This window comes from Numida meleagris, chromosome Z (genome assembly GCF_002078875.1).
Source record: "Numida meleagris isolate 19003 breed g44 Domestic line chromosome Z, NumMel1.0, whole genome shotgun sequence".
In the NCBI taxonomy this organism is placed as follows: Eukaryota; Metazoa; Chordata; class Aves; order Galliformes; family Numididae; genus Numida; species Numida meleagris.
Genome location: NC_034438.1, coordinates 7,102,042 through 7,116,024, shown reverse-complemented (window position 1 = coordinate 7,116,024; position 13,983 = coordinate 7,102,042). Strand labels below are relative to the sequence as shown.

General features: G+C 41.3%; 1 protein-coding gene across 1 annotated transcript in view; it reads right to left on the bottom strand.

Moving 5' to 3' along the window:
* CELF4 (CUGBP Elav-like family member 4) overlaps window positions 11,077–13,983 on the bottom strand; it is a 384,752-nt gene continuing 381,845 nt past the window's right edge. Inside the window, exon 12 of the mRNA XM_021381377.1 lies at window positions 11,077–11,126. The gene's annotated coding sequence lies outside the window, so the exon portion shown is untranslated. The remainder of the gene's footprint in view (window positions 11,127–13,983) is intronic.

The window sequence follows — 13,983 nt, the reverse complement described above, 5'->3', positions numbered from 1 at the left end:
AAGACTTTCCTGTAGGTTGGAAATATATCCTAAAGGCATCTGTAGGAGAATGACCGCAATACAAAATCTGAGTGAAACAGTTTCCCACCCTTCCAGCTGCAGCACCTTTTTGTTTGTCACACACCTTACATGGTTGGGGGAGATAGGTCTGGTTGGGACCCTGGACTGCCACCTGATTTTGTGAGAGAAGGGAAAGTACTGACTCTTCTGAGTTGCCACACAGACCATTTCATGTTTGCCTCAGCTTAAGCCACCAGCTGGGGGACTTGTCTTACCAGCGTGTCAGGATGTCAGCCATCAGATGAAGTAGGAGGCAGCAGCCACATCAGAGTCTGGGCAGATGTAATCTCCCGAAGAGATTTTAGCATCTTCTCCAGCCTAGAAGGCTGTAATAGTCCATCATAATTTCCATCAGCTGTACCGGACTTGTACTCAGCATAAAAAGACATTGAATCCATGTAATATCATTCTTCATGCTTGCAGCCACAATGACAAGCCCCTCCTGCAGGACTGCTGCACTTTGGTCTATGCTGTACTGATTTCTGACATCTAGCCAGGTCTAAACCGGAGGCTCCTTGGCATATCAGCCAGGAGGGCTCAGCAGTTCCTCAGGTCACCCCTCTCTCAGCTTAGAGGCAAGCTCTAATCTCAGGCTGTGCATGCATCATCTCCTGCCTTCACACTGCAGGCAGTGAGGCTGGACTTGGCCTGATGAGGGCAGCCAGTGATAAGTTATCGGCGTGCATATGGGAAACCACTTCTCCACTGGGTGGAACTGGGAGCTACCACGTGAGACAGGGCATACACCCACAGCGTGCACAGGAGTGCTTGTCCCTCTCTACATCCCAGCACTTAGGATAAATGTTTTTGAGCTCACCACCCTCTCTGCCCGTGGCAATTTTCCTTGAAAAGAAACCCAGTCCAGAAGGGAGACAAAGTAAACCCTAGTAGATCTACTAGGTTGGGCACCAGTGAGAAGAGAGCTGCACTGGTTGCCTGTTTCACAATGTATGTACAATTATAGTTGTACAAGTCTACCTATATAGCCTTTTATAGCTTTATTTCATGAGAATAACAAGCAACATGGCCACAAACAGACCTGCTTTTAGCAGGATGTTGAACTAGAAAGCACAGAGTTCCCTTCCCATCGCTGCTGTGATTTTGGTTCTATACCTGCTCAGTTTGGGAAGTTTAGAGGGTATCTATAGTAGTAACATACTCATAGATCTACACGCATCCACAGCAAATAGATAATACATTCCTTCTACAGCCTTGACCTGATGTTATCAAAGCAGTCGGAGTACTTTATTAAGAATGAGGTAGATGAGAAATGGAGTCCCTTGTATTTTTAAAAGTCTCTTTTGTAAGTCTCAAAACCAATATCAGGCAAAGTCATATGCCATTTCAAAAATGGGTAAAGTGAAGTGATGCAACCCAGAAATGGTGAGGAGTAACACTGCCATAGGCTAAGCACTGGTCCATACTCCTCTCAAGATGGCATGTGGCTTGGTAACTGTCCAACTCCACCATCTGCAGAGACTGAAACTCAATTGCTGTTAACGAGAATGAAATTATGGCAATATTAGCATAATTAAAATGAGAAGAATCCTAGTTCAAGGATGATTGATGCCCATGGAAAGCTTTAGGTGGAGGCAGAAAAGGCTGGTCCAAGAGTGTTGGCTCAGACTTTATTTACCTACACAATTTCCCCAGGTACTGGAGGAAATGTCCTCAGAAAAAAAAAAAAAAGTTTAATGTGGCTACTGACTGGTATTAAATAAATGATGCATGTTGGCAGAGCGATAGATGAGAACAGTGGAAAACACATTGTGAAAGGAACCAGAAGAATTGCTGTCATAAATCTCCCCAAACTATTCTAGACAGAGAGAGGCTAAAAACTAAGCAGGCTACTGGGAACATAGGGAAGGGGGCTTTAGAAGAAACCCATAGTTCTATAGGTCCATTGCCACAGGTTTTGCCCAGTGTCCAGTCTCTTGGAAGAGGAGCATTGGATGACCAGGGAAAGGAAAGGGGTGTGAAGGTGTGACATTGCAACTTGGGTTGTTTGGCTTTTCGGTTTTATTTTTTATTTGAGGCAGGTTAAAAGAGCTCCAGGTGTTCTCTCTAGAAAAAAAGAGATTAGAAGGCAACATTAATCAAGTTTACAACATATTCAAGCAAGTAGATAAAGAGGAGAGAAAAAAATACCCTGAAATGTTTTTCTAATGAATGCATATTTTAGCTGAAGAATTCACAGGGGTCGACATGGAGAAAGACATGTATATATGCAAAACTAGGGTTAGAAGACAAAGTGGGATTATTTTCAAAGCTCATAAATAATTTAACTGTTGGAAGAAAAATGCAGAGGTTTCTGTTGATCTTATTGCTGAAAGAACAACTTTAGGCCTGATAAAGTAAGGGGCTAAAGGGTATTTCACAGAGAAGCAGAGCACAGCTGTTTGTCTATTACAACGTGTCACATCAAGCACTGTTTTCCTTGGGTAAAAGATGGGCATGTTGGGACAGGATATACTGGCTTCTCTGACCCACTAAAATGCCTTTATGCGGGGATGAAGGACCTTTAAATTGGGAAGAAATCAACTCTTTCTTGTTGATTTTTTTAAGGTGTTTGTTGAAAGCAGTTACAATGTTCCCACTAGCTTTTCTTTTCTTTTCTTTTCTTTTTTTTTTTTTTTTTTTTTTTCAGAAAGAGACCATTACTGAATGCTTTAGACAACCGTACTTGCAAAAGCATGGGAGAAGCTTGACAAATGACCAGCCACTGAAAACGTCTGAGGAGCAGAAATGCCTTCTTCATTTGCATTTCATGAAAATTGTGTAACTTCACAGTGACCAAGGCAGGTCAAGAAGAGCTTAGTTATCTATTTTGCACGCACAATTATCCATGCCATTGTCATACCTACTCAGTCTTCACATCAGTCACTTTGTACAGCTTAGTCAAGCAGTCAAATGGCTAAAGTTCTCAAAGTCCCTGTTCCATACAATTTCCCTTCCTGCCAGGTGAGAATGACCAATAACTGTCCCTCCGGCTCATCTTCCAGTTGTGCTTTATTGAACTGATCTATATTTGTATTCGTCTTTGAAGTAACATTTCTGGACAGAGAGGGGCTAGACTGACAGTGCTGAAACCTGCTTTCAGCAAACCTGTGGTCTCTTTTTGTCCATGCCCATTTGCGACTTGATACACTCCAAGTCTGTTGGCTCAGGAAAGAGGGACACACAGTGTCTCCGGTTCTTTCTCCTCGTTTTGCAGAGCCTGAGCATGTGTGCCCTCTCTTGGGCTACTTCAGAGAGTAAGGACAAACCATGGCCAAGACGTTAGACATCCCACTCATCTTTTCTTGGTTACAACTTCCGGGCTGAGACCTAGTGGTTCTCATCTGCACCAGTGTTTCTTTTAGTGTTTTCTCATTCAGCCAGATGCAGTGCTCCGCCATGACCACCCGTCCATCACAGGCTGAACATACAGTGTGCATCTGCATGCTCAGGTCTTGGAGGACTAAGGATTGAGAAGTAAGCTCTCAGTCATTTTTTGCCTAAAATTGCAACAAAGCACTGGCTGGCCTAATGAGCAATGACACAGACCCCTCTGATTTAGTTTTATCAGAAGATGTCTCACTGACCAACATGATCGCACGTAGCCATTGCTAATGACCCAGAGCAGAGGCAAAGCAAGGTTTGGTCAAACCAGATTCGTCCCCACTTGCACAGATCCTTGCCCACATTTCTTCACTGTTCCCAGTTAATGGGGAAGGAGCGCTCGGTTAAATCTGATAGATGAGAACCCTTCCTAAAATTGGGCATTTGGTGATATCAGCCTCTTCAAGGAAGGAAAAATTCCCCAGTCTCTGATTAAACTGGATCTGGGCTGTAAGTCTTCTGGGCAAGTGTGTTGCTTTACGTGGATTCCCTACCTCTAGGAAAATAAAACACCTTAAATGTACAGTATTTCACCCAAACACAACTCTCTCCCAGCACTGCAAAAGCTTGGTAGTCAAGCAGAGAAAATATTTACTTAGTAAAGCTTTAAGATCAGACTTTTGGGCTGCAAGCCGAAAGGGCATAAATAAGCCAGATATAGGACAACTCCCACTTAAACTGCAAAGCTTAATCTGCAGTGCCAGGTAGCTCGCTGGCTCTTTGTCCTGTTTTGGCTTGGGCAGCTGTGTGCAGCCTAAATTATCAGAGCAGAGGTTTGGCATTCTCCCACTGAATGCTGTGCTCACAATGGGCGCAGGGAGCGGCAGCTGGTCTCACACACAGGGCTAGGCTGCTCTTCTCAGGGCACCGTGTGCCTCAACCTGATCCCAGTGTCCCACTCCTGCTCATACCCTGAAGTTGCTGCTTATCAACCAGCAGAGGCATACACAGAGTTTCACCTCTCCTTGTCTTTGGTATTTGGGTGGTGAAGGTGTCCTGGATGTTCCTTGAGGTTGTGAGTGCTGGGTCCAGGGGACAAGAATCTCTTTGTTTGTCATCATTCTGGTTGCCTGCCCTTGAACCGAGGCAGGCTGTTCCCCAGAGCCTACTGCAGCGCACTTGCGTGAAATGTGATGCAAAGTGTTTGTTGGATACCCATGGCGCGAGATGCATGTGCTCCAGTGTGCTCTGGGGTTGCTGTAGGGAGCATCAGTAACAGAGCAGACCAAGTGGAAGGAGTTAAATCGAGGAAAAATTAGGCTGACGCTTTTCATCTCTGCTTACATGCTATTGTAACAGTGGCTGGGGGCTCCTACTAGCTTGGCTTAAAAAAGATATCGCTAATGTCTAACACTTGATGACAGATGGTTCACCAACACAGCTAGGCCCATTGTCTCACTTAATTGCTCTTTGTTCTAGCTGAAAGAAGGTAATCTTTTCTTGTAGGAGTAGGTGGGAGGATCTGTGTACAATGTGCCTGCTGACAGCCGTTCCAGCTCTGGAGCCTGCTCTGTAGTTCACTGAAGTGGAATCAGTTCCCTTACCCTCTGGAGAAGGGACCTGCAAAGGAGTCATTACAGTCAGGACACCTAATTTGTGGGTGCTTTGCTGTCTGGTAGGCTTCGCAACACTGAATTAGGCAACTGAACATCTCTGTGCAGTGTGTGGAGAAAGCAAAGCGTGTGGATCCGATATGCCTCTGAAGGTGGGGAGGAGCTTAGGGCATCTGCAGCACTGAGGAGGAGAGCACCGTTTTTGGGATATTGAGCTGTGGCTCCCTGCTGGGAGAGTCAGCCCACCCACTGACCACCTGAAGGTGTGTGTGGTTGGGTCTCTTGCTTTGAGGAGCCAAAAGCAATGACTGCAACCCAGCAATGCATGCTTCCCAGGAGAGCGCCCCAAGCAGCAGGGTGAGGTGTACCAAGAAGTGGTCTGTGCTCCTAGCTAGGTGTCCAGTGCACCATAATGGCACGTTTACCTGTATGTATGCACATATGCATGTATCCTTCTCCAATCTGTGCTCAGCTGGAGATAATCCATGACAGGTTCAAAACTTACCCGATCAAGACCCAGAATTCAGAGTGGATTCTGAATGCCATGGAGAGAAGATGCTTGGCAGCAAGGTGTTTCTTGCCACCAAAAGCAGCTGTGTTTTTATTGGTGATAGCACTATATGGATTCTTCAGAAGCAGTGTGGGGATGTTCAAGGTTGAGTGAGCACTAGGAAAAGCTTGTACTGTACCAGTGGGTGACTGTTAGTGTGCAAAGACATAACAGAGTGACCTCATTCCCCCAGCAAATGGAGCACAAGGGCTCTGATTTGGTACCTTCCAAAGATTTATTTTGGATTTGTTTGCTGTATTGAGAGTGCTTACTATAGTGAGAGGGAAGCCGTGGGACTAAAATCTGAATTAAGATCTGTTTTCTTCAGTAAGTAGGGCACCAGTGACATTCCAAAAGGCATTTGGAGACCACGACCTCATGTTTCATTGGCTCTGAAGTGATAGGATGAGCCAGGTATTCTCAAATGGAATTTACCAAGGGACTTTCATAGACAACAGCATCAGCAGCCTCCTTCTCTAAGAGATGCTGTGCACAAGCTTGTACGTCGCACCGAGGCACCCAGTGATATGTGTTTCCCCACTTGCAAAAGTCCTGTGAAGTGTGAGTGGCTTCCTGGGACCATAAACAGGAATGTTTGGCGTGATTCGTGGTAGTCGCTGTCCTGGCGTATTTGCAACAAGGGGAAATGTGCTGCTGGGAAACTAAAATATTCAAAGTGGAAAAGTCCTCATCCTGCTTCACAAGGACATTTCCAAACAGTGTCACAGTGTCAGTTACACAAACGGACAACAGGCAGAGCTCAGTAGAATCATTCTAAGTGGCTTAATGGAGAGATGCCTGGAGCAGGGATGGGGTGGAGGTGGGGGGAGGGAAGGTTTCCTCTTGTATGTGGCTATGTTGGGAAATGCAGATATGGAAAACTGTCTTGAAGAAGGGATTTTCTCTTGTCTTAGAGACACAGAAGCATGATTTGTGGTCGAGGTGTCTCCATGGGACTCCAGAAATAGTGACTGCAAACCATGCCTCGTAGCAAAGGTTGCCCCCAGCTGTTCACAGGGATGAGCTCCAAGGAGCACCGTGGTGAAGGGTTGGTGCTTTACCTTTAATTAACCTTTAGTTTCATGTAATGTGATTTAACAGCTACAAATAAGAGGGAGGGGCCAGCATCAAACACCCAGTGGCTTTGAACTTCTGTAATAGTGTTCCTGGTCTGCTGTATTCTGGTGCATGTGGGTAGGCAGCTGCAGGCTTTCAGGCTGGCTTTGCCTTTCTCTTCATTTTCATTGCTTCACACTGGGGCGTGCCTTGGGCCACATGCCAGTCACAACAGCACAGTCCCATGCTGAAACCAACCCATGCTACAAAGCTGTATTGATTTTACAGCACCTTTATGGCCATGTGAAAGAAGCAGAGGGCCTCCAAACAACAAACAATTAAAGCTTAAAAGTGGGTAGGTGTGGGTGAACAGCCCAGAGAAGGGTGTTTAATCAACCACAAGGCCAAGTCTGCACTTCTGCTTCAGCCCATCCTATTTCAGTCTATGTTTCCAATATAACCTGAGAGTTGAGCTCGGCAAGTAAACACCACATAGTTCAGGCAGCAATATGGTCATGGCAGTGCCCCTGCACAGCAGTGTTAACGAACCTCCAGAGGGTGGACAGTGTTGCGATACCTTTGTTTTCTGGGGGGACTGGGCTTAGAGATTTGCCCACATAAATACTTGGAGGTATGCTGGAAGAAAAGTGAGGAGAATGCAATGTCCCTCCTGTTTCACTGGTTGTCTCTACTGGTCTTCGAAGCCAGGTTCCCCAGTTCAGTAACCCTGATGGTCTCTCTATGGAACTAAGTATTTGTAGGAGTCAAGTACTGACCTGGGCCACACAGGTAGCTTCAATTGTGTTTTCTGGCCTCCCCTTGCGATTGTCCCCCAGCACTGGATATTTTATCTACTGCATATTGCAGGTACCCGAAGAAAGATTCTGAAATCTCGTCTCACAAAATGCAACTATCAGCCCCCAGCTGTATTGTAATGGCCAGGGATGTCCCCATCTGGATGCCCGAGGAACGCATCCCATCTTGCTTAGGCCACATGGCCAAGCCCTCGCAGGAACAACTTTCAGGTGCACTGTGACATGCAGGATGCCCAAACCCACTACACTGATGTAGTATCTGCCTCAAGGCAAAGGAAAGGAGGGATCCAGGGAGCTTGGGGGCCACAAGGAAGAGCTAAGAGGGAAGCCTGAGAAACAGAGAGGGAACTGGGCAACAACTTCCAGCGCTGCTCTTAATATGCCTCTTCTCTACCTGTGTTTTTTCCCCTCTTTGAAGGGCTTCGGGTGATCTAACACTCAAAACTGGCTGATGTCAGAGGATGAGCTTCTGTTTTTCTCCTGTGTCTGTGCAGCTTGGGGCACGATGCTGAATTGCCTTTGGGGCAGAAACTGGAGACCTAATCCTCATTTTCTAGCTCAGAGAAAAATTTGAGGCTGATTCCCTCACCTTTTTCCTCTTCTGAGCATCTTCTGTGCTGTAAGCAGAGATGAGACTGACGACTGTTCCTCTGCATTTACCCTTACTTTCAGATGAAAAAAAAAATACTGACCATATTCCCTCCCTATATTCATCACCTGATTTACATTTCATTTATTTCTATAGCCCTGAACTGACATTAGTAACTCATAATAGTAATAATAGGAGTTTCTACTAATAGAACTCCTTCCATCTGTGGAGTTCATATTATGGACAAGCACCATTAGTCCTATTTAGAGATGGATTTAGCTGGTGCAACTTGTCCAAACGCAGACGTGTCTGCAAGAATTGGGACTGAAATGCAAAGGATCCTGATCTTTCATTTGCCCTGTCCTTAGCTCAACCGACCTGGTACAGCCATTTGAGGGTGAGGGAAAAACCATCATTCAAAGGATGAGATGTGATGGATGCTCAGGAAGAAATTGAACCTCATCTCTGGGGACTGCTGAATTTCACAGGGTTGTCCCAAAGCAGCAAAAGGAGCAATGTCCCAAGCTCTGGCCTCTATACTTATCAGCATGAAAAAACCATGAGCGTGAAATCAAACAACAGGCTTCAAACAGGAGCTACAATGACTCTAATTTGTATGTACCATTATTTGATCTTCTAACCTACTAGGTTTAAGGTAAACCACAGTGGAATATCAAGCAGACATTAAATGAAACAGTGTCATTAATTCAATCCAATGAGATATGTTTTATATAACAAAGGGATTTGTTCTGATACTCAAACAATGTATATTAATGAAAGAGTTGAAATAGATTCATTTCGTTCTCAAAGCAAACACATTAAGGAAAGCCATCAAGAAGCAAAGAACATGTTTTTTTTTTTAAACTGTGCTTTATTTAGGGCTAAGCTGGAAAGCGTCATTCAATAATTACAGAAGATTACAAGGAGTTTTAGGGAATTGAGAGTGAAAGAGCAGTTGTATGGAACTGCAGCTGCGTTACACATCTGTACTTCCTAGCTGTGGGCTCAGTCTGGCTGTCCTTGCTCGGGCAAAAAACCCAACACATCCCAGTGGGAGTTCTGCTGGAGTAAGGACGGGAAGATCAGGCCCATTAGGGAATTAAAAATTAATTAAAAAAAAAAATGAAAAAATGAAAGGAAAAGGAAAAAAGGAGCTTGAGATCAAGATAAAAAATAATAAGAAAAACAAATAAGAACATTAAAACAGAATTAAACCAAAGAATCAGAAACAATTATCACACTGCTCAGTTGATGCAAACAAGTGTGAGAATGATGTAAATCAAGATTTAAGACTGTGAAAATAAATTATAATAAATATGATATACTTTAAAATATATGTGTTCTTAAATAATTCATTGTTTTTTTTTTTCTGAGTCAGATTTTTTAAAGCAATGTCTTATTTTTTAACTGCTCTAAAGTCATTTACCAAAGATAAATATCGTGCTTTCATTAAATAGTTTTCCTTGTTTTTCTCTATCATTACAATTAAAAGTCCTACAAAATATGCAAATTTATTTACAGAAAAACAGAGCCAGCATCTATTTTTTTTTTTTTAAACATCCCCGTTTCTCAAAATTCCTTGTAAACAGTTTCAGAAGTTCTTCAAAGAGATTGTTTGCTTAATGTTTGTCTTATACTTAGGTTTTATACTTAGGTTTTTTTTTTTTTTTTTTGGTTTTTTTTTTTTTTTTTTTTTTTTTTTAAGTTTAAGGTTTCTAGGCTAATCACTTGCCCTGAAGGTTTCTAGAGCAAATATGGAAGCTACTGAAGCATAGGATGATGGGAATTTCGCGGACAGCAGATCATGAAGACATGAAGCGTTTAGCTGTGTTTCGTTGTTCAAGTTAGAACTAACGTCTGATAAAAAGACAGCTGTTTTGTTTCCCATTTGCATTGTCTACAGAGTCGAGTTTTATTCTGTTTATTTTGTTAATAGCTGGAATGCTTGCAGTTAAAAAAGCTGCCATAATAGCCATTTATCTCCTTTGTCTCCTTAATAAATAACAGCATCCAACAGCAATTGGCAGAGTAGGAATTTATGCTCAATCTAAACTCTACAAAAATTACAGTTCTACAACATCTTTGTTTTTAGCATTAACGCTAACTTCTATGTAGTATTATTTTTTTTTTGCTTTTTTGTTTTTTTTATTTTTTTATGTTGTCTAATTTTTTTTCTATTATATAGGTATTTTAAACTTTCTTTTTTAAATTCTGTACAACTATTAGGATTTTAAATGGGGAGAGTTAGAAGCATTTACAAACCTTTTCTTGTTTTCCATTTTAATATCAACCATCTTTCCTTTCTCTTTTCTTCTATGCTTTTTAATGTATTTATTTATGTATTTATTTTTTTTTGCTTTTCATAGATATCCATCTAACCTGCCTTTAACAGCGCAATCCTTACGTATTATACAGAAAACCATATGAAAGCTTCATAGACTCTAATTAATGTATAACCAAAGAACCTCCCAAAGTATCAAAGAACTATTATCTTGCCGTTTTAAAAGCATTTAAGCATTTTTTTTTTTAATTTTTATATATTTCTTATAATCGCTCTCAAAAACTGTTTTAGGAACAGCTCAGAGAAAAGGAAAGAACTTCCATATTTTACATACAGCTACAAGTCTGCGGTAAAAAGTTTTGTCCTTTGGTCCCTATATAGCTAAGGAATGACAGATAAAGATGCTCAGTGACTGTTACCATGGGTCGCGCATGGTAACCGCATCCTTGGTGGCAAACAGGCACTCCTTTGTCAGTATCCAGGTTTGCATCTCCTGTTTGAAGAAAAGCCGCTGTGGTGATATCAGTGTTTCTTCAGAAATCCTGGTTGATCTTGCTCCTGTTCTGATTTTACTTATGTGTTTGTTTGTTTGTTTTCAAGCGCATGTCCTTCGAAGTCAGCAGATGTGATACTTTTCTTGAAGAAATGTTACAGTCTAAACAATCAAAGAGAGAATAAGTCTGAAGTCTTCAGCTTGATTGATATTTGCTGATATGTCAAAGGTGTAATCCAACAGTTCCCGTTTTTTTTTAATATAGATATACTTTTTTGTGTTTTTTTGTTTTGTTTTGTTTTTTTTGTTTGTTTTGTTTTTCTAATTGTGGCCCATTCAGCTGCTGCCCTAAAAAATGAAGAAGATCATTGCAAATTAAATCAAAAAGGGAAGGAGGAAGTAGGAAAGGAGGGGGATATTTGGGACAGGGGAAAGAGACCTAAAAATGAAAACAAAATTAAAAACAAGTCTGTTCGTTTGGGCCCAATCCTGCTCCTGTTGAAAGTAACGGGTGTTTTCTTCTCCCTTCAATTGGGACAGGATGGGGTTTCTGCTTTAGTGGTTTGCTTTTTGAGTCATTGGCTCTGATTCTGCTCCCACTCACGTCAACAGAAAGATTCCCCTTGACTTAGTGAGAACCGGATCAAACCCAAAGTGAGCAAGGTAGTCACGATCATGATAGAGAAAAATACAATTATTCCTAATAGTAATAATCATCATAAATCAAATAATAGTGAGGGATGTCTATTTAAATCTGTATCACTATGTATGTACAGATAACTACATTTTAATTATTTTTAAGTGCCACTTTACAATGCCAGATCACAGTCTTGCTTGGTGGGCTTTTGTAGTGTGAAAGGCATTGAGAAAGGATTCTTCTACATTTTAATGGGATGCTGTCTATGACAGTGTATGAGCGTTCTGTGGAGACATAGCTGCCAATAACATCTACATCTTTTGTGAATGTCAGAAAGTGGGACTTTGAACAGGTAATTTATAGGAGGTTAAATAAAAAAAAAAGACTGTTGGAATAAACTTTTTTTTTGAAAAAAAAAAGTAAAGCTAACATTTCTTAAATAAAAAAAGTTATTTAAAAAAAATGTAATCATGATCCGACTAGGCTTGACATTTAAGTAGGATGCTTAATCATTAAGGATTAGCTCTTATCTCTTTCTAGCAAGCAGGTTCTTCTTATACACTTGGTGATTTATTACATCAAGAAACTTAGAAACTGCAAAAGGTCCACTCTGGTGGAAAAGTGTCATGCGGAATATCAATCCATGCTGGCAGGTTTTCACACTGTTGGTTCAACAAACAGCAAACCGTACACAGCAGTCTAAACAATTACAACACCAAAAATAATAATAGAATAAAAAAATAAAAAACACTCGTCAAGGACCCTTTTTCAGTTGTAAACAAAAAGATGCATTTTGCTTTTTGATCTGGATGTTTTTGGTTATTTTTTTTCCCCATTCAAAACAACCCCTCCCTCCCCCTAAGCAATTAATTTTGGCTGGAGTCGCTGTAATACAGAACCTTAGAATTAGGAATTCTTGAAAAGACATACAATGAGGCTTTTCTTGGGGTTGGTTTTTTTTTTTTTTTTTTTTTGGATTGCTATAGTTTTCAAGCTACTGTTACTATCATTTTGCTTTTGGTTTTATTGTTATCATTTGTTTTTAAAATTTTGGAGAGTGATTTGAAATATCCTAAGGGGTAAAGAAGGCGTCAATTGAAAAAGGCCCCCAATTCTCCGGAAAAAAAATAAAATCACAAGATTTTCAGTGCAAAAATATTAACCACACATTTTTTTCTCTCTCTTTTTTTTTCCAAATTATCTATAACGTTATAACAATCCCATTTTTTCTAAAGAATTAGGAATCCATCTTTTTTTTTTCCTTCTATGTGACAACTAGAGAAGCATAAAACGCTGACGAGAAATCAAACGACAAATAAAGAAACCACTGCAAGCACCAAAAACGAAACGAAAATGAGCACAGCAAAAAATTGTGGCAGCACAAAGTCAAAAAAGGCACATGTGATCATGACTGGCCAATCATCAACTGATACAACATCCAAGAAAAATGCTTCAATCACGGCACCTGCACGAAACTTGACGGCATGTCATGCAACCAATTCTTAGCTTGTTACATGACGCCATCATGTCACACTTTCAACTTCGAGTTGATTTGAACTTACGGCCTGGGGGACTGTATTCTCCACTTTCATGTCATTACGTGAACTTTTTTCCTAGCTCAGCGCGAGACTGTGGTGGATTTGACTGGCTCTTGGTTGGTTTTGTTGGAATTTGATTGAATGACAAAAGAAGAAAAGATTTTTTTTATATATATATATTTATATATAGTGTGGAAAAAGGGAAAGGTAAGGAAAGAAGATATATATAAAAATAATAATTAAAAAAAAGTTACAAACACAGCATCAGTCAAAAAGCTCCAATGGAAATACTTGCCGTTAAACTATATAAAACAAAACAAGAAAGAAAGCAAAGCAAACAAAACCAAACAGAAATAAAGAAAGGAGGAAGAAAAGAAAGGAAAAACAAAAGGATGGAGGAGGCCTAGCCAGAGACACACACGTAAAACACACATTTAAATGTAGACACACAGTCAACAGTGAACAGTAACAGAACGCTGTGCAGCGGCTGTTGAGGAGAGCATGCACTGAATGAATGAGCGCAGACACAGATCGGTTTGCAAAGTCTGAAAAATAAATACATTCACTGCCAACCAGAATGCTTTTGTTAGCACCAGCCTCTCCCGCACCACCCCCAGCCTCCGGGGCATTGCGGGACAGCTAGCCAAAGTCCACTGGGAGCTGTGCCATTTCCTTGGATAGACTCCGGAGCTGGCACTGCTCTAATGCAATTACATCCCAGAAAGTTTAAAGTCATGGGGGAGTAATAGACCAAGAGCTGCTTTGGCTACTGAGAATTAAAGGAAAAAAAAAAAGAAAAAAAAAAGAAGAAGAAAAAGAAAAGCAACTACTGCTAGTGGTTGCATGTCTATTTAGTGGTTCTCAGGACGGCAGGCTGCAGATACAGCAATGCTGGTATGGTGTGAGAAGCAAACTTGTAGAAGGATTCAGAAGACATGATGGTCCCTAAATCAGCATTATTAAAAGAAGGAAATTTACTGCTTTGGTGTTTGGCTTTGGCCTGATTTAAAAAAAAAATGGAAAAAAGTGA